Here is a 23,048-nt window from a genome sequence, read left to right as displayed (position 1 = left end):
AATCTACAAAGAACTTATCAAACTCAACACCCAAAAAACAAAAAATCCAGTCAAGAAATGCGCAGAAGACATGAACAGACATTTCTCCAAAGAAGACATACAAATGGCCAAGAGATACATGAAAAAGTGCTCAACATCATTGGCATCAGGGAAATACACAATGAGATACCACCTCACACTGGTCAGAATGGCTAAAAATAACCCAGGAAACAACAGATGTTGGCTAGGATGTGGAGAAAGGAGAACCCTCATTCACTGTTGGTGGGAATGCAATATGGTGCAGCTACTTTGGGAAACAGTATGGAGGTTCCTCAAAAAGTTGAAATAGAACTACCCTATGACCCAGCAATTGCACTACTAGGTATTTATGCAAAGGATACAAACATAGTGATTCTAAGGGGCACACGCATCCCAATGTTTATAGCAGCAAGGTCCACAATAATCAAAATATGGAAAGAGCCCAGATGTCCATCGACAGATGAATGGATAAAGAAGATGCGGTTTATATACACAGTGGAATATTACTCAGCCATCAAAAAGAATGAAGTCTCACCATTTGCAACAACATGGATGAAACTAGAGGGTATTATGCTAAGTGAAATAAGTCAGAGAAAGACAAATACCATATGATTTCACTCATATGTGGAATTTAAGGAAATAAAACAGATAACATAGGGGAAGGGAGGGAAAAATAAAAGTAAAAAAAGATAAAAACAGAAATGGAGGCAAAGAATGAGAGATTCTTTGGTATAGGGAACAAACTGAGGGTTGCTGGATGGGAGGTGGGCAGAGCAGTGGGGTAGTTGGGTGATGGGCATTGAGGAGGGTACTTGAAGTAATGAGCACTGGGTGTTGTATGCAACTGATGAATCACTAAATTCTACCTCTGAAACTAATAAGACAGTATATGTTAATTTAAAAAAAGAAAAAGAGAAAGAGAAAACTCAAATAATATAAAAAATGAAAGAGTAACAACCAACACCATAGACATACAAAAGATTATAAGAGACTACTATGAAAAATTATATGCCAATGAATTGGACAACCTGAAAGAAATGGGTAAATTCCTAGAAACATACAATTTTCCACACCAAATCAGGAATAAATAGAAAATCTGAACAGATAAATTACCAGTAATGAAATTGAACTGCTAATCAAAAAACTCCCCAAAACAAAATTGCAGGACCACATGGATTCGTAGGTCCATTCTACCAAACATTTAAAGAATAGGTAATGCCTTATCTCCTCAAACTATTCCAAAAAAATAGAAGAGGAAGGAAAGCTTCCAAACACATCACCTGGGGCCAGCGTTACTCTGATACAAAAACCAGACAAAGACACTACAAAAACAAAAATAGGACAATACCCCTGATGAACATAAATGCAAAAGCTTTCAACAAAATATTAGTGAACTGTAGAAAACATTAAGAGGATCATTCATCATGATCAAATGGGATTTCTTCCAGGGATTCAAGGATGGTTCAATATTTGCAAGTCACTGTGATATACCACATCAACAAAATATATGATAAAAATCATATGATCATCTCAATAGACGCAGAAAAATCATTAGACAAGATTCAACATCTCTTTATGATTAAAAAAACTTGTAACAAAGGGAAGTTAGAGGGAACATAATTCAATATAATAAAGACCGTATATGAAAACCTCACAGATAACATCATACTCAATGGTGAAAACAGCATTTCCTCTAAGATCAAGAATAATACATCATTTTTTTTTAACAGACTGGAAAGTCTTAGCCTTGCAATCAGGCAAAGAAATAAACGGCATTCAAATTGGTCACTATTTGTAGATGACATGCTACTATACATAGAAAACCCTAAAGACCCCACCAAAAAAACCATTAGAAGTATAAATGAATTTGGTGAAGTAGTAGGATACAAAATTAATACACGGAAGTTGGTTGCATTTCTAAACAGTAATTACAAAGTAGCAGAAAAAGAAATGAAGTCAACAATTCCATTTGCAACAGCACCAGAAATAATAAATACCTAGGAATAAACCTAATCAAGGAGGTGAAAACCTGGTACTTTGGAAACTATACAACACTGATGAAGGAAATTAAATAGGACACACACAAATGGAAAGTTATTCCATATTCATGGAGGAATTAACATTGTTAAAATGTTCATACTACCCAAAGCAAACTACAGATTCAATACAATCCCTATCGAAATACCAACAGCAATTTTCACAAAACTGTAGCAAATAATGCTAATATTTGTATGGAACCACACAAGACCTGGAAAAGGCAAAGCATCTTGAAAAAGAACAAAGCTGGAGGTATCACAATCCCACATTTCAAGATATACTACAAAGCTGCAGTAATCCAACAGTATGGTATATAACACAAACAGACAGAGATCAATGTAACAGAATTGAGAGCCTAGAAATAAATCCATGCTTATGTGGTCAATTCATTCATGACACAGGAGACAAGACTATACAATAGGGAAAAGACAGTCTCTTCAATAAATGGTGCTGGGAAAACTGGACAATGAAATGTAAAAGAATGAAACTGTTCCATTTTCTCACATTATACACAAAAATAAACTCAAAATGAATTAAAGACCTTAATTGTGAGACTGCAAACTATAAAACTCCTAAAGAAAACATAGGCAGTGATTGACATCAGCCATAGCAACACTCTTCTAGATAGCTATCCTCAGACAAGGGAAACAAAAGCAAAAATAAACTATGAAGACTACATTAAAATAAAAAGCTTTTGCACAGTGAAGAAAACATCAATAAAATGAAAAGGGAACCAGCTGAATGGCAAATGATATATCTCACAAGCAGTTAATATCCAAAACATAAAGAACACATACAACTCAACACGAATAAAACCAATCCAATTTAAAAATGGGCAGGAGACATGAACAGACATTTCTCTAAAGACGACATCCAGATGCCCAACAGACATGAAAAAAATGCTCAACATCACTGATCATCAGGGAAATGCAAATCAAAACCATAGGAAATATCACCTATACCTGTTAGAATGCTATTATCAAAAAGAGAAGAAAGAACAAGTGTGGGTGAGGATATGGAGCAAAGGGAACCCTTATGCACTGCTGGTGTGAATGTAAATTAGTGCAGCCACTGTGAAAAACAGTATGGAGTTTCCTCAACAAATTAAAAACAGAAATACCATACCAGCAAGTAATTCCACTACTGGGTATCTACTCAAAGAAAACAAAACACTAATTTGAAAAATACACGTACCCCTGTGTTTGCTGCAGCATTATTTAGAAGCAAACATGGGGGAGCAACCTAAGTGTTTATCAATAGATGAATGGATAAAGAAGATGCAGTTATGTATATATGTGTGGGTATATATATATATATATATATTCTCATAAAAAAGGATGAGATCTTGCCATTTGAAACAACATGGATGGACCTAGAGGGTATTATGCTAAGTGAAGTAAATCAGACTGAGAAAGACAAATACCATATATATAATTTCACTTAATGTGCAATCCAAAGAACCAATGAATAAACAAACAAAAGGCAAATACAGAGAACAATCTGATGGTTGCCAGAGGGGAGGGGGTTGGTGGGATGGGCAGAATAGGTGATTGGAGTGGGAGATAAAGGATTTTGGTCATGGAATAAATAAGTCACAGGGGTAGAAAGTACAGCACAGGAAACATAGTCAATGGTACTGTAATGGCATCATATGGTGACACATGGTAGCTACACTTGTGGTGAGCACTGGATAATAAATACTTGTTGAATCACTGTACTTTACACGGGAAACTAATGTGACATTGTATATCAACTATACTTCTATTATGAAATACCAAACTTATAGTTACAAAGAACAGACTGTTGAGAGCCAGAGGTTGGGTATAGATGGTGGGCAAAATGGGTAAAGATGGTCAAAAGGTACAATCTTTCAGTTATATGATAAATAAGCCCTGGGAATATAACATACAGCATGACAACTATCGTTAACAATGCTGTATTATACATTTGAAAGTTACTATTGGAGTAAATCTTAAAAATCTCATCATAATATGAAAAATTATACCTATGTCTGGTTTGGATGTTAACTAAACCAATTGTGGCAAACATTTTACAATATATACATATATCAAATAATTAGGTTACACACCAAAAACTAATACAATGTTATAATATCAATTACATCTCAACAAAGAAAAAAAAGGAGAAGGTGTAAGAAGCCCTTCTTGTTTTAACACTGAGATAGAGCCTAAGTTTTAATTGTTGAATCCAAAAATATAATGCTTCCTGAATAGCCAACCTAAGGGCACTGAGAGAACAAAATGGTGTATTTCCCAAAGAAAAATACTTCTTAGATCTCTTGGGAGACATTTAGTCCTTTTCAAAGTAGAACCAAATTAAATGCTTAAAAGCTTAATTTAGGGCAGATGGCCTTATTCGATATCGCCAAGTAGTTCTTTCCTAAAACAGATATAGTGAGACGGAGAAAGTGAAGGCTGGGGAAAGGGCAAGGTGTTATTAAAAAATGTTCATCACCATTGAAGATCTGCCCTCTGACTGGCCAACAACTCTTCCTGAATGCACAACGATGGCTAATGGCTCATGGTCCACATGAAGAGACCTCACCAGATGAGGGCTAGGCTGTTAGTGACTCTGCAGCTGGTTCTGGGTTAAGCGCTTTTCAAACTATGCTATCTCATTGAATCCACACAAACATCCTGGATCAAGTATTTCACAAATATCAAATGGAGCCTCATTTTACAGATGAAAAGAAAATCCAGAAAGGCTAACTTCCTCCCACTCACAGAGCCAAGTAGGTGATGGAACTAGGCTTGTGAACTTTGAGCTATCTCATTCCCAAGGATTCTCTTAGCCAAAAAGCTAATTGCAGAGAAGCAATGCTAGTGAGAGCTTCTATATTGGGAACCCTTGCTAGATGTTAAGGTATTGTAATGCACACTCTAGGTAAACAAAGAGACCCACAAGGCGGATGATTTTAGGGATGAAGTTCTTTGGGAAATGGGCAGGAACTGGAATATGCTATTAAGGGGATCCCCTGGGAAGGCTTCAATTTTAACTACTTTCCTTTTAGGCTTGGAGGAAAGTCATATTTAGCATACAATTATATAAGTTCTCCCTACCCCCACGATGAAATTCCACTGAAGTACCCAAACTCTTCAGTAAAGGGCACCAGGGAGCAGGTGGAAACATTGAGAAATCCATACAGAACTCATTAAGGAAGCAAAAAGAACGAAGTTAATAATGAGAATTTCGTATGTGAGAAACAGACATTTGCCTCATAGATGGAAAACAAACTAATAATATATATAGCAGTAAAGATATCTCAGGATTCCTCGGTTGCAAATCATAGAAAACCCACCTCAAACTATGTTAAATAGAAACTGAGAACTTCACTTTTAATTTTTGCATTGGTAATACATTCACATGATTCCAAATTTGAAAGGTAGCAAAGGATATATATGGAGACGTCCTACCTGAATCTCCCAGCCATTCTGGTTTCCTCTTGGGTACAGCCAAAGTTATCAGTTTCTTGTGTATTCTTTCATACAGACACACTCACAAAATGTACTATTCTGGCTTTCACTTTTTACTTAAAAATCTGTATTAGAGATCACTCCCTATCAGTACAGGAAGAAATAACTTCATTCTTGAAGCAGGTAATTTATTGTCCACAGAGGATTAAATTCTGGGGCACTTTTTCCATCAACTATGAGGGAAGTCTTACTTGGTGGTTCTCTCCCATGTCATCATGTCAAACCTAATGAAGTGCTGTGTGGAGACTTCAGCTTCCTATGGTGCTGGTATGGACCCTAACGTGAGGCACAGGGAGGGGAACTGTGGCAGGCCCCACACCTCTCCTTCCACCGGTACCCAGGAGCAGGGAATGGCGTCCTATTAGAGGCAGCCGGAAAGTGGGATCCTCGAGGGACAGGAGAGATTTTGGACTCTAGGAGTCTGGCCTCAAGTTCTCCCAGGAGAAACTAAAACTAACGCCTACACCTTCACCATATGTACTGGGAGGAGGGGAGCCTTGAAATGGAGGGAGGCTGATGCTTGAGTTCCACAGTTAGCTAGAAGTTCTACCTTAGCTCTAGTCTCCACTTGGGAGTTCAACATAAAAGGCATTTGCATAGGAGAATGCCAGCATCACTCCACTGTAGTCATTGTGGAAGTTAACGTAGGAGCCCCACTCAGCCCATCAAGACCCCCTTCCAACACAGTTCTCAGGAAGGTCTACAAATATGAACTCTATTACTAGGAGATGCACAGAATTCAGTGGCTGGGGACAGGAAACGGCTGTTACTTGGGGAGAATACCCCCCTAAGGGGCAAGAGTGCTGTTAGCGTTTTACAAAACAGAAGCAAAAGGGTGAGCGGGAGGACAGTAGGGAGGGATAGTTCTCTTGGCTTCAGTATTCCTGGTTCCCAGACCTGCAGGTTTGGAATGGAATCTATTCTATTGGCTCTCTGGCCTTGGAACTACACCACTGGCTTTCCTGGGTCCCCAGCTTACACAAGACAGAGCATGGACTTTTCTGCTTCTTTAATAGCATAAGCCAATACCTTATAATAACTCTCTTTCTAAATAGATATATAGAGATATAGCCAGTATCTTTTAGTAAATCTCCTTTTAGACCTATCTACGTAGCTATCCATCCATCCCATTGGCTCTGTACCTTCATAAAAACCACAATGCCACTTCTTAGTCATCCCCATCCCCTATTGCTAAGAGAACTCATATTGCTAAGAGAAGAACATGCCAATTTATAAGTCTTTTCTACCAAACATAAATAAAATCCAAAAGAAAAAAATTGGGGGGTGGGAGGAAGCAAAGAATACCAAATTCCTAAGTCTGTGGCCTAATTCTGAGTCAACCCCAATTTCTCTAAAACTCTGGTCACAAAGTGCTTTCCCCTGGGATTATGTTTTTACAAACTAAACAAGGTTTCACCCCAGATCCAAATTTCTGCTTCAGGTTCACCAGAGCTTCATTAAATCAGTTTTGTGTCTCCCTCTAATTGCAAAATTTAGATGAAGACTCATGGCTCTCTTCCACCACAAAGCTTATCTGATGCTTCGTTCCTTTGGGTAAACAGATTTCGGGCTGGGCCTGCCAGCAGCACTGAGTGCTAGCCAAGTTTGGCAGACAGTAAGGGCTTGGGGCTCCTCTCCATGTTCTCTGCTCCAAGCTGGCTATAAAATCTCTCTACTCCCCGAAGTCCACCAGACATGCAGCCATTCCTGCCATGCTCCCAGGCTTCTTGATCCATCATCTTCCCTGCTACAAAGCTCTGTGCCCACCTTGCACCTGTCTGCCCTGTCTGGAGTCAGGGCATCATTTGTGTCAGCCTTCTGAATGTCCTCATGACTCATTTCAGGTCCTGTTTCCTATATGTTGCTCAAGTGGGGAAAGCCTTGATTCCCCAGTTCAGTTGCTAGAAATAATGGCGGGATTGGAGAGATCAAAGAAGATCAGTGTCAAGAAGTGTTGATGGAGACTTTTCCTGCCCCAGAATTTCAGTTGAAGGCCAAATCTGGGAGAAAAAAAACCCCCAAAAAGCTATGCTAGGTACCCCCCATACTAAAAAGAGCCATCCATGGTTAGGCATCATGGATTGGGATTAGCCATTCTTTGGCATGGTTAACTAAAATGTGTCCTTCCCTGGGAAGGGAAGCCAAATTGGCAGGTACCCAAACCGAAGCTCAACTAAATAGAAAATAGAAATGCTAGTCTCTTCCTTGCTTGTACCCTAATCTTTGCCACTTGGCCTCTGTGAAGGGAAGACACACTCTTCACCCCTACTGACATTTCACCACTGTGAACACGTATGGCCCACCAAGGTAACCACAACTTCCATTTCCCCCCCTTTCATTTCTCTTTTAATGGTGAAGTGGTATTTTGTACCAAAGCCTCAAGCATTGGAGACTTTCCTTGGCAACCCTCTGCTGAAGGTAAGGGTACTTATTTAGAACTTTTTGTTTTAAATTTGGTCCCAGCTGAACTTCTCAGAGAGCAACAAAGTTGCACTTGGCATTCTCCTACACGTAGTGACCTCAGGCCAATGATGGGCCAAATTATGGAGTAGAGGTGATGCATCCTCACTTTCTCTCTTGGTGCCTAATGGCCTCCTACCACATCACCACCCACCTAAGTGGATGCCCTGGTCCTTCCTGCCTCAACAAGTGTTCTATCACCATGTTCTTGGACTTGCATCCCTTTTTAAATGTCCCTGTTCCATTCTCTTGGGGCTCTGATCCCTGGCACTAAGGTGTTCTTGGGGTTTAGCTCTCCACGCCATGGTATTTGCATTTTAACAGATCTGCTCCTAAATTTAACAAAAAGAACAGCCCTGAAGGTAAGAATTTTAGGCATAGTAACAGGCTAAGGGGTAGATAGGTTTGTAGACAAGCTGGATTTCCAGGCCTTCCCAATGAGACCATGTAGGCAGTAACTACAGGGTGGGGCAAACCCATTCGTCATCTACAGAAAACACCAGTCAACTGAGAGTGAAAAGAAATCCCCACCCTTTTCCACCTCCCTGCATCCTGTGAAGTCTCATGGCATCAAGTTGATTATTAAGGTTCTTGAAGCTCATTGAGGGGATTGCTCAGTGATGATTGGTATATAATTCACAAGGCACAAAGAGCTTACAAAAACAACAACAACAACAACAACAACAACAACACTGGATTAGATCCCTGAGTTAAAAATGTATTTGAATTGGATTAAAAGTTTCTCCAACCTCTCCTGAAATCAGGGTGGCTGCTCATTACAGGATTTGGGGTGAGGAGTGGGCGTGCATTACGGACAGGGATCAAAGAGGGTCACCATATAATTGTCTAAACTGGGATGCTGAGCGTGAAGGGGGGCACTCTAACATACTTCTGCTGAGACACTAGTTTTAAGCTGGGACTGTCCCAGACAAACCAAGACGCAGGTCATCCTACATCCTATGTGTTGCAATTATAACTTAGTAAGACCTTTCATGCCATGTGGCTAATCATTCTCCCCATACTTTAGCAACTCCAGGATCCACTTTAGCAACTGGAAGGGGGCTGGTAGGGAAATAGCATGCAAAGCTCAAAATAACCCACTTGGATGTTGTAGCAATATCATCTTCCTAAAACCCTTCTAGATGCTTACACTCACTTTCTGTATTTTTTTTCTTGTCACAGACCACACTTTGAATTCCGCATGTAGTGTATTTGAGGGTCCTTGTTATGCAAAGGAGAGGTGAAATCTCTTCTTAGTAGAGATTATAACTGGGAGAAGAGCCACAAGAGGAGTGCTGTGCACTGGTCTCTGACATGAAGTGACTGTAAGGAGGCAGATACATTGCTTTCAGAATGATAGAAGGATGAATAAGAACAACGTCTCAGAAGCCGAACACTGAGATGATTTTTAGTGGTCACACATGTCGAAGGAGATATGGAGTTGACATAGAAAGAACAAAGGGAGAAATCCAAAATGTCGAGGAGAAAAAAGCTAGATGTTGGGGATAGTGGTGTTCAGTGGAGGGAAGGTCTATGGAGGTTCCCCCTTCTTCTTAATACACCCATCTCCCTCCAAACGTGACTGCCCTCATGCAAGACCATTCACTTTATAAAGGGAAGCACACAAAAGAGGGGATTGAGAAATGGGAACTACTCCAGGGCGTTCAAGTCCCTCTGTAAACCATCCCCCACTTCTCCATCTGTCATCTATCCCCTACTATTGGCCACAATTTCAGGGCATTTGATATGGCCCCGGGGACAAGAGAAGCTGCTCAGAAGAGAGAGCAGAGGGAAAGCTGACAGCTGTAGCGACTGAAATAAGAATCAGATTCAATGTTGTGCTTTTCAGTTCCAGGTAACTGGATTATTACAGGATTCTGGCTTCTATCTTATACCTAAAATGGTCTTTTAGGGTGCACACGCATTTATAGAAGTCTTCCAGGGCAAGGTGATATCGTTCTGAGCTGTCAGAGTTGAAACATAGTCACTGATGGGTCAAAGGGATCCTTGGCATCTCTATCAACAAGCTTAGCAGTCAAATTTCCAAAATAAAGACGTATTCTCCCTATATATGACTTAGGACAGTTGTTCTCAGCCTTGGTGGTAACTTGAAGCTCCTTGAGTCACCATAACCTTAAGAACTGGTGATCAACACCTTATCTTATAGGTGAGGCAACTCCATTCTCTAGTCTCTCTTCCCCTCCCCCAAGCAGATTTATTTTCCTTGGCCAAACCCCAAATACCAGGAAAATGAAAATGAGCATTTTTATCACTCACCAAACCAAAAGACAGGTCACAGAACACTATAGGTACAATCTGCATCAAGATAATCCTTAGGTTTTCCATAGTTCCTACTTTAGAGTGTCTTATGGGCTCTGAAAGAATTTATCTGAACTGCTTATGAAGGCCTGCTATCAAAGGGGCAGAAGAACCAGAGAATGGAAATAAGGTCAGAAACAGGAAGGAGAGAAAAATACTCATCCGGGAAAGTGAGACCAGAGATAGAGGCCAGAATAAGTCACTTCCCTGGTGATCTCAGAGAAAAGACACTCGACTCCCCACAGACCTTCTTTCCTTCTTTCTTTTATTAGAACTCCTCAAATTTTGGCTTCTCAGCTAAAGACTACAATTCCCAGCCTTCCTCGCAACTAGATGTAACCACATGCCGAAGTTCTGTCCAGTTAAGTGAGTGGAGTGATATATACAATTCTGTTTGGACACTGAAATGGGAGACATTGCCCATCACTTTTTCTTTCTCACTGGCTGGGGCAGGTAGATGTATTGAGTTTTTCCTGACCAGGCAGGTAGGGAGAACATTAGTGGGAAGGTGGAGCAAAAGAATGGGATTAGTGGATTAGTACTCTTATAAACACCAGAGAGCTCTCTTGCCCTTTCTGCAATATAAAGACACAGTGAAAAGAGAGCTGTGTATGAAATGGGCTCTCACTGGACACCATCTGCTGGTGCCTTGATTTTGGACTTTCCAGCCTCCAGAACTGCAAACAATGTTTGTTTTGTTTTGTTTTTTTCCCCAGCCATTTAGTCTATGGCAGTTTGTTATAACAGCCTGAGCAGACCAAGACATTTGTCTTTTGATACCTGGGAGTCTTTGCTTCCTTTTGGAACCTTAGCAGATGTAGAAAGGGTATTTGGGATATGCTATCTTCCAGTATACTGTGTTGAGTTACAGACATTTCTAGAATCCAAGAGAATGAAATACACTGGCTAGACAGACTGGACCCAAGACATTCAAAAGTATTTGAGGTAGGACAGTAGAGCACAGGATCCCGTGCACAACCAAGGCAGAATTTTCCCTCCTTTCTCTCTGCCTCCTTGAGCCTCAGAGAAATAGAATTTCTATACTCTGTCTTTGGATTATAGCTCAGGATCAAGAGAAATGAGGTGATTCCAGAGGGTTGAAGTTTGTCAGGCAAAATTCATGTACACATCACAGTAAATAGGAAGTCTGTTTTAATGTGCCCATATTAACCATAAACAAGGTGTTTTTGTTAATGGCACAGCAACTACGTTAACAAACTTCAGGAAGAGATCAAAAAGAAAAAGGGAGGGTTCCTAGGTGGCTCAGCTGGTTAAGTGTCTGCCTTCGGCTCAGGTCATGATCCTGGAGTCCCAGGATCGAGTCCTGCATTGGGCTCCCTGTTCAGCAGGGAGACTGCTTCTCTCTCTTGACCCTTCCCCTTCTCATGCTCTCTCTCTCATTCTCTCTCTCTCAAATAAATAAAATCTTAAAAAAGAGGGAAATTTAGAGAATTATATACTTATATTAGAATATCCAGAATATATAAAGAAATGTGAAAATTAATAACAGGAAGAGTAAAAAACTTGTCAAGACTTTAACAAGTACTTTACAAAAGAAAACACTCAAATGGGCCAAATAACTTAAGGAAAGGTATTCAAATTTTTCAGAAATCAGGAAAATGCAACTTAAAACCATGATGATGTATAAGTATACAACCACTACTTTGATGAAAGTTTAAAAGTCTGGCAATACCAGGGGATGGCAAGGATGTTGAGTTCTTACTGTGGTCAATTTCAGGTTACCAACAGGTTATCAACTAGCTTGCAAAATTCCTTATCACTTAACAATCAGACGTACATGCCAGTTCATCACTGACTAGATTCATACTTTGGAATACTATTCAGCAATAAAAATAAACGAACTATAGCTACATGCATCAACATGGATAAATCTCACAAATGTAATGTCGAGCAAAATAAACCACCAAAAATCCATAAGTTATGATTCAATTTACACAATGTTCAAAATAGGCCAAATTAAGTCAGGACATTTAGGGGTACATACATAAGTGGTAAAAAACATCAAGAGTGGTGAAGAGAAGGCCCATATGCACCCCAATGTTCATAGCAGCATTGTCCACAATAGCTAAATCGTGGAAGGAACCGAGATGCCCTTCAACAGATGACTAGATTAAGAAGTTGTGGTCCATATATACAATGGAATATTACTCACCTATCAGAAAGAATGAGTTCTCAACATTTGCTGCAACATGGACGGCACTGGAGGAGATATGCTAAGTGCAATAAGTCAAGCAGAGAAAGACAATTATCATATGATTTCTCTCATCTATGGAACATAAGAACTAGGAAGATCAGTAGGGGAAGAAAGGGATAAAGAAAGGGGGGGTAATCAGAAGGGGGAATGAAGCATGAGAGACTATGGACTATGAGAAACAAACTGAGGGCTTCAGAGAGGAAGGGGGTGGGGGAATGGGATAGACTGGTGATGGGTAGTAAGGAGGGCACGTATTGCATGGTGCACTGGGTGTTATATGCAAGTAATGAATCATTGAACTTTACATCAGAAACCAGGGATGTACTGTATGGTGACTAACGTAATATAATAAAAAACTTTAAAATAAAAAAACAACATCAAGAGTAGCAGGAGAGAGATTTTCATGGAGATGAGGATATGGGTAACTCTAACAGGGAAGAAGGGGATCAGAGATGGGAAAGGTCATGTGGTGGACTTTTGGGGGTGCTGGCCATGTTTTATTCCTGACTCTTGTGGAGTTATGCAGGTATGCTCTTTACAGGTATTTGTTAAATTATGTGTAGAGGTTGTATACGTCTTCATGTGTGTAGGTTAACACCTAGTGGTGTGCTGGAACCAACTTGGGAGAGCCTGTCGTGCAGGGTTTCCCCACCACTACACTCAGTGAGGCACGCTGGGAGCTTGAAATCAGCCTTGGAGGGAATATTTACACTACTGTAACTGGCCAACAACCCAGGACGTTTTCTTTTCCCAGAGAACTGGTTTAACAGTACACCACCGCTTAAAAGTAACAATGAATTTTTAAAAATAGGATCTCAAAATTGGCTTATTTAGGCAGATAGGTTTTCAAGTTGGAACACGTTCAATGATTTCAAGGCAAAGTCACACTTAAGAACAACTCAACATGACAAGATCCCTGCAATGAAAAAAGGCTTGGGAGTTAGATGGAGAGAAAGGCTTGCAAGAACTATTGTTCTTCATTCATTGGGACTTGTAATTACTTGAAGTGTAACAAAAATCATTGCATTGATGGTAAAATTAATGACCCTATCTAAGGACCCATCATCTTTCCTTACAGATTTTTTTTTTTTTAGAGATTTAATTGCTTATTGGCCCAGGCTTGAGGAATGGGGACATCTGGGGATGTGTACGAGGGGACACAAGCCCCCAAATGGCAGAAAATGTTCCTGATGAAGGCTTTGTGGGGCACCTGGGTGGCTCAGTCACTTAAGCATCTGACTCTTGATTTCAGTTCAGCTCTTGATATGAAGATTGGGTCATGAGTTCAAGCCCGCATTGAGCTCCACACTGGGCATGGAGCCTATATAATTAATAAAAGACCACAAGATGGTAAAAGATACAGTGGATCAGGTGCTTTTTCAGTCTACCATCAGCTTCTTGGTCTCAGGAAATTTACACCAAAAATGGCCTCAAACATACCATACCAACTCTTCAGTAATATTCTGGGCAGCTTTCTTAGTAACTAATTGCCATAACTTGTAAGGCGGTGAAAAAAACTATATATTTGTTGAGTCTGTGTTCTTAAAATTTTATAACCCTAACATAGAGGCTGTATGGTATCAACTATGCTTCATTCAGCTTTCCCGATAAATAACTTAAAGTATTATTTTACATTAAAATAATCCCAGAGCTATTACGATGTAGAATAAGAAAATTTTCAGTGGTTTTGAAGGTATATCATAAGCCTTCAGAAACATTTTAGGCCTGTGAATGGCTTCTTTACAGTGAGTTGCTGTCCCATTGAAGGGTGTTGGGAGACATATAGCCCTGTTTCAGGGGAAAACTTTCCACTGCTGGAGAAGGAAGTCAAGGGGAAATTTTTTTTAAATAATGAAGTATTATCATTTCATTTAAAATAGGAATCTGAAAATAGATTTGGTTGGTTGTTAATATATTCATATATAAACCTGCAATGTGGAAACTTTGCTTAACTAGAAAATAGTGCTTTTGTTTGGGGGGGGGGCTGTGAAGAGTTGGGGAAGGAGAGGTGCCTTTGTGAATGGTTTTGATTTGTTTTCATTTAAGACCTAAGGATTGGGCCCGCAAAGGATCTATACAATATAGCCACAGAGTTTTGTTATTTTTCTACTGGCTCTTGAGAAGAGTGATGGACCTAGAGTTTAGTGGGATGGGCATGCAAGAGACTTTGTCCACAAAAGCTCTTCTATGGTGGCTGGTCATTAAGACACTGGAGTTCAATAGGTGGCATCTACATCTCAGGTTGTGGGAGGGTCTCCAAGCTCTCACCCACTCTTTCTAACTTTGCCAGCCTAGCAATCCATACTGCTATTACTCAGCCTTCTGCTTCTCAGCTCCCCATTACTTTTGGCTTCATTGGACAGGATCTAATTCTTATTCATTGTAATAGGAGATAAAACAATAAGAGATTCACTCATCACATTTATTATCTGTGTTGCCAATGGCAGTTCCACCCCAAGATAATCATGAGGATTAACATGTTTTCCAAGAGTTAGGAGAGAAAGAGATAGGAATTCTACCACCATGTTGTGTCAGAACTACACCTAAGCCATCAGAAGAGGAACCACATCCCCTAATTAAGGAACTTTTTTCTAGAAATCTTTGTGTGTGTGTGTGTGTGCGCGCGTGTGCACTTTCATGAAAGTAGTTCTAAATATAAAACTAGACTTGGTTAGCAGCATGCAACTTTAGGTGGCTCACATTTCTGTTAAATTACTTCCATCACAATTGTGGTAGACCATAGTGTGAGAATGTGTTGAAATTAAACCACAGGCATCCTTGCTCTAGACTTCGTTCTGATATTCCCAGCAATTGAAGAGAATTAATTTCAAAATATTTTCAATTGAAGTTGGTTTGTGGGAAGAAGACAGTTAATCAGACTTACTGGTGGAGATCCTCAAAAATCAAAATATACATTCCAATCCAACCCTACGTCTCAGTCTTCTCAGTCAGAATTTCTTGAAATACATGTTAGGCGATTTCATTTTAAAAAGTTGATTCCGATATGCACCTCCTGATGGAGAGGTATGTTAAATAGGAATGCAGATTTACAAGAACTGGGGATAAGAGGATAAAGGAGCCTCTTCCCTATCCTTCTAGTAACTTAAAACATTCAACAAAGTCCCATTGTGAACTCCGTGGAAGAATAAAGAATGCCTACCTTCCAGCAGCCTACTCTCTTGGTAGAATAGTTGAGAACTCAAACATGAGACACATGAACAGAAAGTTCACAGCACAGAGCAGAATGGGGTTGCTCCGTAGATCTCCTGCTCCCTCAGGAGCCTAAGTACTCCCCTGCCCATGGAGCCAGTGCATTTTTAGGTGTCACCTTGGTGAGGGTCAAGAGCATATGGATGAGTCATTCAGGAATCAGAAGCGGGTGTCTTCAACCATTGCAGATTGAGAGGTTTCTCCCCACTTTTATAGCCAGAGAGCTGTACAGAGATGGAAGAAGGATGCTTCTTCCTTTGACCACAGCACTGACCCTCTAGCCCCTTAAATGACACACTAATGACCTTCATCATCTCTCCTCCATGCAGAAGTTCCTGCCAGATGGCAGAGCAGGAGGCAAGGTGTTGTGTACGCTCCTGCTAGACCTACTGAGCATCTACACAGTTCATTTAGAGACGCTTAGTAGGGAATTGCCTGCTCTCTGACCTCACAGTCGTCCCTGTCTAGGTTCTCTCTTCCCTAGGCAGTCATGTCACATGTTTGGGATGAGCAAGAAGTGCATTTCTCTTTGGAGTACACATGTATTTGCTCAAAATCCTTTCCCTTGGAAAACCACCCATACCCAGTCTATCCTAAAGCTGACCATCCCCTGTGATTTGTGGGGGCGTGATCACCCCTCTGACCCTAGGCGAGGGCATATGATCAACACCAGAACAAACCAAGTACTCAACTTCCTTGGCCACAGTGACTCAGTGAGAGACCTGTGGCTCAAGCCAGAATCAGCCTTGGCTATTTCTGAAGCTCTCAGAGAGACTTTCTTCCAGTGGGATCATGAGCCATTAGGGGGCCTTTTTCCTTCTGTTTAAAAAAAAACCTGGATGGAGCAAAGAAGAGCTAAGAAACATGGAGAGAGTCCCTGGATACATCTGAATAGAGCCCAAATACATGCACTTCTTAATGATATAAACCCATTACTTTTTTATTTTTTTTGCTTGAATTAGAGTTCAGTTTTGTCATCTATAACAAAAAGTTCTGATTAAATCTAATACAGTAACCAGATTTATCGAGTAAAATCACAGGATGCCCAGTTGAAATTGAATCATTTCTTAATCTAAGTATATCCTAGATGTTGCATAGGATATACGTATACTAAAAAAAACTACATGGTTTTCCCAAAGTCAAACTTAACTGAGTGTTCCATATTTTATCTGTCAACATGATCTGGGATTTTTAATTTGTGTCAAGACAGTTTTAAATCCTTTGCTCAAAAGGGAAAAGATTGGTCACCTGGTGGATTTGCCCTTAAAGACCATAGAGAGAAGACAAGAAGCATTCCTTTAGAAGCCACAGACAGAAGCATCCTAATTGAGTCTTGGTTCTCCAAGTCATCCCTGCTTTGTATAAGCCAGACAAGAACAGTAAAGAGCTTCAGGGTCAGGCTGTTTAATCCTCCTCAGATCCAGAAATGCTTCAGCTGGGCCAGTGAGTCCCACTTTCCCTTACACTAGCATCATCTGAGGGAGGTTTACAAATTCCCATGGCCCAGGTCACAGCCCAGACCAGTTACATCAGAACCAGCACAGACTCACACGAGGGATTTCAGCATGGAGTGAGGCCCCTAAGAAGATTCAGGCAAATTGCAAAACTCAAACAAGTGAGAAGAGTCCTCCTCAAGCTGCCCACCTGCCCTCTGAGGAGTTACCAAGAGTGAGCGAATCACCGCCTGATGGGAATTTGCTGAAATGCAGCCTCCCTGCTTGGACAGCATGGCGTCACCCCTGCCACAGGGCCCTGGGCCCCATGCGTGGCTATGCAGGTGTTTGGGCAGGTGTTTGGACCGCGGGGAAGCAGATAGGGAGGCCCAGCCTTGACTATAGTCTGCTCCAGAGCAAAGCATCTGACAGAGAACGTGAGTTTCGTGCCATCACACACCTCAGTGCATGTTTCCCAAGCAAAGATAAGCAACATTATCAAGCTGGGGGGGAGGGGGGAACGGGTGAGGCGGGGGGTGGGGGGAGACCAAGGTGCCCTAGATGAGTTTCTGTGATAACCAAGAAGAGCGTTTCTTTTCTGCTGTTTCCCCGCTCTCAACCCACTCCTCAGGGATAGGTCTCCAGGTTCTAATTCATGGCTTTCCATTCTGTACCTCGTCTCAGAGGAGCAGACCTTCCTCAGAGCCTCAGAATCCCCAACAAGGCACCTGGGGAGGGGGCCCCTCAACCAACCCAAACCTGCCTCAACCATTCTTCAGCCTGCCAACACAGTCTCTGCCCCATCATACCCTTCCACCCCTGAGGGAGGAAATCATGTTTATTCTCTAGAGCACTTTTAGATTCACAGCAAAATGGAGAGGAAAGTACAGAGATTTCCCATTGTTCCCCCTCTAACACACACACACGTGGCCTCCCGTTAGCAACATCCCCACCAGACTGGAACATTCGTTGTAACCTATGAACCCCCATGGACCCATCACCATCACCCAAAGTCTCTAGTGGACATTAGGGTTCACTCTTGGTGTCGTACACTCATGGGTTTGGACAAATATATAATGCCTCATATCCCTTATTATAGTATCACACATTTTCATTGCCTTGAAAAAAATTCTCCCCGCTCCACCTGTTCATCCCTCGCTCCCAGCTAACCCTCGGCAATCACTGCCTAACCAGGTCTATTCTTGATTAGGTGCTCGAAGCTCCTGGCATTCTCCTTGGCATCCTGAATGCATCAGACACACACCATTGGCCAACTGAAAGGAAACAGCTGGAACTGTCTGATTAAAAGGACTTGGAACATGGCCCCTTCTAGCTGTCCTGAGGATCACAATGGGCCAGGCTAAACTGAACACGGCATCCCCATCCATCCTAGTAGTGGGATGACACTAAGATGGTGCTTATCTGACACTGGGCAAGGTCCAGAGCAGGCTGGTGGACTCATGTCCCTAGCGGCTTCCAGTTGGTTCTGGCCTCTTCCCAGAAGCCGGGCTGGGAGGCTCAGTTCTGAACAAACACCTTTCAAGTTTTAAAGGCCTTCCGCCTGGACACAGGAGGAAAGACCAACAGTATGAGGCAGCAGAAAGAGGGTTTTTGACTTCTATCCCAGTGGGGCCTCACGGCAAATGAGGCAAAGTCCTACCTTCCAGGAACCCTGCCTCTTACGGCTCCCACAGCAGGTTAACAGAGACACGGAGCTGGGGATACATGGCTGGCGAGGGTCTTTGACAAGGCTCCTCCTACCTGTCCTCTGTGAGCAGGGAAGCAGAGCGAATGTCCAGGCACTTCCTAAGGGGGCCTGAAATCTAGCAGGCTAACAAATGGCCAGAGGGAGAGCAGAGTGTAGGCAAAGGAGGCACAAAATCGGAGACAGCGCCCAGATATGCGTGCTCTGGGCAGGGGGCCCCTGCGTTGAGGGGCATTAGGGGATCCCGTGCACGCACGCAGCACACATAGCTGGCAGGGGCCGACCAGCTAAGAGACACAGAAGCCATCCCATTTACCGGCTCAGCCATTTGGTGATTCATGAACAAGTCCACTCCCAGTGGCCCAGTGCTGCCCAGTGTGTACTAGGGAGAAGGGGAGCAAAAGAGGTCCTTGCCCTCACTCACGCATGCCCACGCTCCGCTCTTCCCTGTGCAGCAGAGTAGGGGGAGGCGAGGAGCAGCAAGGGGCCCTGCTGCGCACCCCAGATGGGGAGATTCACCTAGTAGCGTCCTAAAATGATTCACAGGCAAGTCTGCTCAAAGTGCAAATCTGTGGGCGGATGTTTTTAAAAGCGTTGCAAGCTAATTCACAGTCGCTTTAGGAAACTTTTCAAAACCATCTCACTTCCTCTGAGAAAAAGAGGATGGCCCACATTTCCCTGGGGGGATGGTTGGGGTGCTCTGATTCCCTTTAACCCAGTCTTAACAGCTTCTATGGCTGCTGTAGAGAGGAGACCTGCCCGAGCGCAGAATAATCCTTCATCTCCTCTCTTGTGAAAGACAATAGAAGTTTCCAGTCACTTCACAGTAGTGTGAGGGCCAGGGTGTCACCTTGGAATCACAGAGGGTAGCTTCCTTCAGGAAAGGAGATGATGGGAAGGGTCCCGAGAGAGAGATGTGGCTGCCCACCCCTTCCCCCAACCCCCCGTGGCCCCCAAGTCTTACCTTCAAGGTGTGGGGTGCTGGAAAAATCAGTCATGCCCTGCCCTCCAGAGCCGGCTTCTTCTCCTGGGGCTGTCACACTGGTGGCTCGGATCCCAGGGGACTGTCTAGGAAGAGCAGCCGTGGAAGGCTTCTGTGCTAACACCCAAGGGCTTCACCCGCCTTTAGCCTTCACCTTCAGCCACTCGGCCGCTGCCTCTTCCCTCACGTGCGCCTGTCTCCCGTTTAGGGTTCCCTCCAGCTGGCAAGGCTCCTCCTTGGCTTCACTGCTACAACCGCTCTTCTTTGGAGGGGGGATGGACTTTGAATTTAAAGAGGTTTAACCCAAAGGGGCCATCTAGCTTGGCCGGAGGGAATACCGAGGAGCTGTTACTCGGGTGGGCAGTCACCCTTCTGATAATGACTTACTACCATATGGCTTCTGTGCTTTCTAGGCGGCTCCCCAGGGCCGGGCTCCCCTGGGTTCCCACCTGCTGGCTGCTGCCGGTGAACTGAGATGGGCCCAAGAACGACGGGGCCCCGTGGTCAGAGACACAATTGCTAGGGCCTGGCTGCTCAGGGTGTGGTCTTGAACCAGCAGCACCTGCCTCTCGTGGGGGCTTGTTAGCGATGCAGGAGCTCAGCTGTGCCGGACCTGTTGCATCGAAACCTCCAGAGCCACAGATGCCAGGGGGTTTCGTATGACCCTCCCAGTTCCAAAACCACTGCACACGGGGACGTCTTGGCATCTCTGTTATACCGTGGATGATTCTTTTTCTGTGCAAGTGTTTTATCTCTTTCCTCTCTCTCTTTTCTCTCATTTTACTTTTTGCTCCACGAGGTCACAAGTGTCAATTGGGCACAATGGCTGCTTTACTGTAAGTCCTTTGGCTAGCAGAAGGCTTGTCACCATGTGACAGGGTGGAGTTTTCCGGACAAACACTTACAGGCCTGGATATTTATTCCTAAGTATTTGCCCTCCCACGAGGGGACTGTGATCAAGGGGTCTTGGCTGTGGTCAAGGGTAGCAGACTGGTTGCAAGGGTTGCTTAATTCCTTCACGTGCCACGCTTTGCCTGTGGCTTGATGAACTTGGTCTCCCACAGGTATTTCCTATTGCTCATAGACATAGTTGCCTCTCTGAGTAATAAAACACAAATTCATTTTTTTAGCTTTATAGGAGTATAACTGATATACAAAGGATGACATTTATTTATTTTTAAGATTTATTTGGGGCAGGAAAGGGCAGAAGGCAAGGGAGAGAGAGTCCCAAACAGACTCTACGCTGAGCACGGAGCCCCACGTGGGGCTCGATCTTATGACCCTGAGATCACAACCTGAGCCGACACCAAGAGTTGGATGTTCAACCAACTGACTGCACCACCCCAGGACCCCAAGGATGGCACATATTTAGTGTGTACGATGCGATGAGTCTGGTATCACACCCATGACACCACCACCACAATCAAGTAACAGACATTCAACACCGTCCAGAGTTTTCTTGTGTCCCTTTGGGGTTCTTTGTTGTTGTTATTTTAGTTTTGTTTTGGTAAGAAGACTTAACATGAGATTTACTCTCGTAACAAAATTTTGAAGTGCCTGAGATCCTACTGTTTACAGCAAGAGATCTCTAGAATATATTCATCTCGCTTGAAAGTTTATACCCATTGAGTAACGAAGTCTCCATTCCCCCGAAGCCCTGACAACCACTACTGTGTTTTCTGCTTCTACGAATTCGACTATTTTAGATTCTTCATATGGATGGAATCATGTGGTATCTGTCCCTCTGTGACTGGCTCATTTCACTTAGCAAAATGTCCTCCATGTTGTCATGATTGACAGGATTTCCTTCTTTTTTAAGGCTGGGTAATATTTCATCGAATGTATACACCATGCTTTCTTTACAAATTCATATATATAAGCTGTTTGCACTGTGTCTTTTCTTAGCCAATTCTATTTGCTAGTGTGCCGAGTTCCGTGAAAAGAGGCCACGTTCTTCAAGAGTTGGGGGGCCATGGCTCTAAGCCCTCTGAAGCTCCTTGCTCCCTGGAGTGCCTTAATCGAGAAAGACATATTTTTATTCAGATGTGACTTTTCAAAAGATTTAAGTGTTTATGAAAAGTTAAAATATAAATGTTGACCTCTCTCATTTTACAGAAAAACAGGGTCTTTGGGGAACTTTTTGCACCTGGATTATAGTGATGTTTGTGTAACATGACTTTGAGGGGTCCAAGCATCCTTGGCAGGAAGGGTAGAAGGAGACTGGACTGTTAATTACCTGTGGTCATGTAAGTTTCCAGTTCGGATTTGGTCACGTCCCCAGTTACAAGCACCCCATCAATATGTTTCTTCCATTTAGATCTACATATTTTTGCATTGCAACTTTTCCGTTACAACAATGCTTAAACCAAGAATTTAAATAAAACTAGACTTAAAATCAGATTTTCAGACTCTGTTACAAAAATAGTAGCCCACTAAGTCACATTATTCAAAGGAAAATAAAAATTTTCTTCCGTTAAAAGGTGTTTCTTTTGTTTCGATCTTGCCTTTTTGATTTGTCCCTTTGTGTACATTTTATAGGTTCATACGTAGGTGGAATACTACATGCCTATCATTTCCAAATATGTAAATATTCACATGTTTAGAGCGCTTGCATGATCAAAAATATTTATCATAAGGGTGGACAATCAAACTCTTTAGAGATCACTGAACGAGATTAATGATCTCTTACTGTCTTTTGTCAGCAAATGGATCAGAAAAATTCTTTTGCTGCCATAACTTCAAGCCGTGTCTCTAGGCCTGAGTCATCCTTGTTAACACTCATAGTTGAGCTTGTTAATTTAACACCAGACTTGGAAAGAAATGACAGGAAGTGTGGATTTCTTAAGTACTAGAACATTTCTACCTCATGCTCTTCCTTGCCTCTGGGCTGGGACCCAAGTCTGAAAAGCCTGAAATTCACAGGTTCATCTGAGACCCTTCTCCATGTTTCTCAGGAAGCAAATGGAGGTCCGCTTGATATGGCAACACCCTTTTCCAGGCACAGAGTAAAATGCAGAGAGAGGCACCAGAATCCAGTGCAATCATGACATGGGGAGGGTCAGAGATGTCTGAGGGTCAGAGAGTTCTAGAACTTGAAGCTGCCTTTGGGATCCATCGCTGGGTAAATGAGGACGCAGAAGGCCAAAGCTGGAGTGATTCACCCAAGTTTATACAG

Source organism: Ailuropoda melanoleuca, chromosome 15, assembly GCF_002007445.2.
Source record: "Ailuropoda melanoleuca isolate Jingjing chromosome 15, ASM200744v2, whole genome shotgun sequence".
Classification (NCBI taxonomy): domain Eukaryota; kingdom Metazoa; phylum Chordata; class Mammalia; order Carnivora; family Ursidae; genus Ailuropoda; species Ailuropoda melanoleuca.
The sequence above is the reverse complement of the archived record's forward strand: the minus strand, read 5'-3'. Positions refer to the sequence as shown.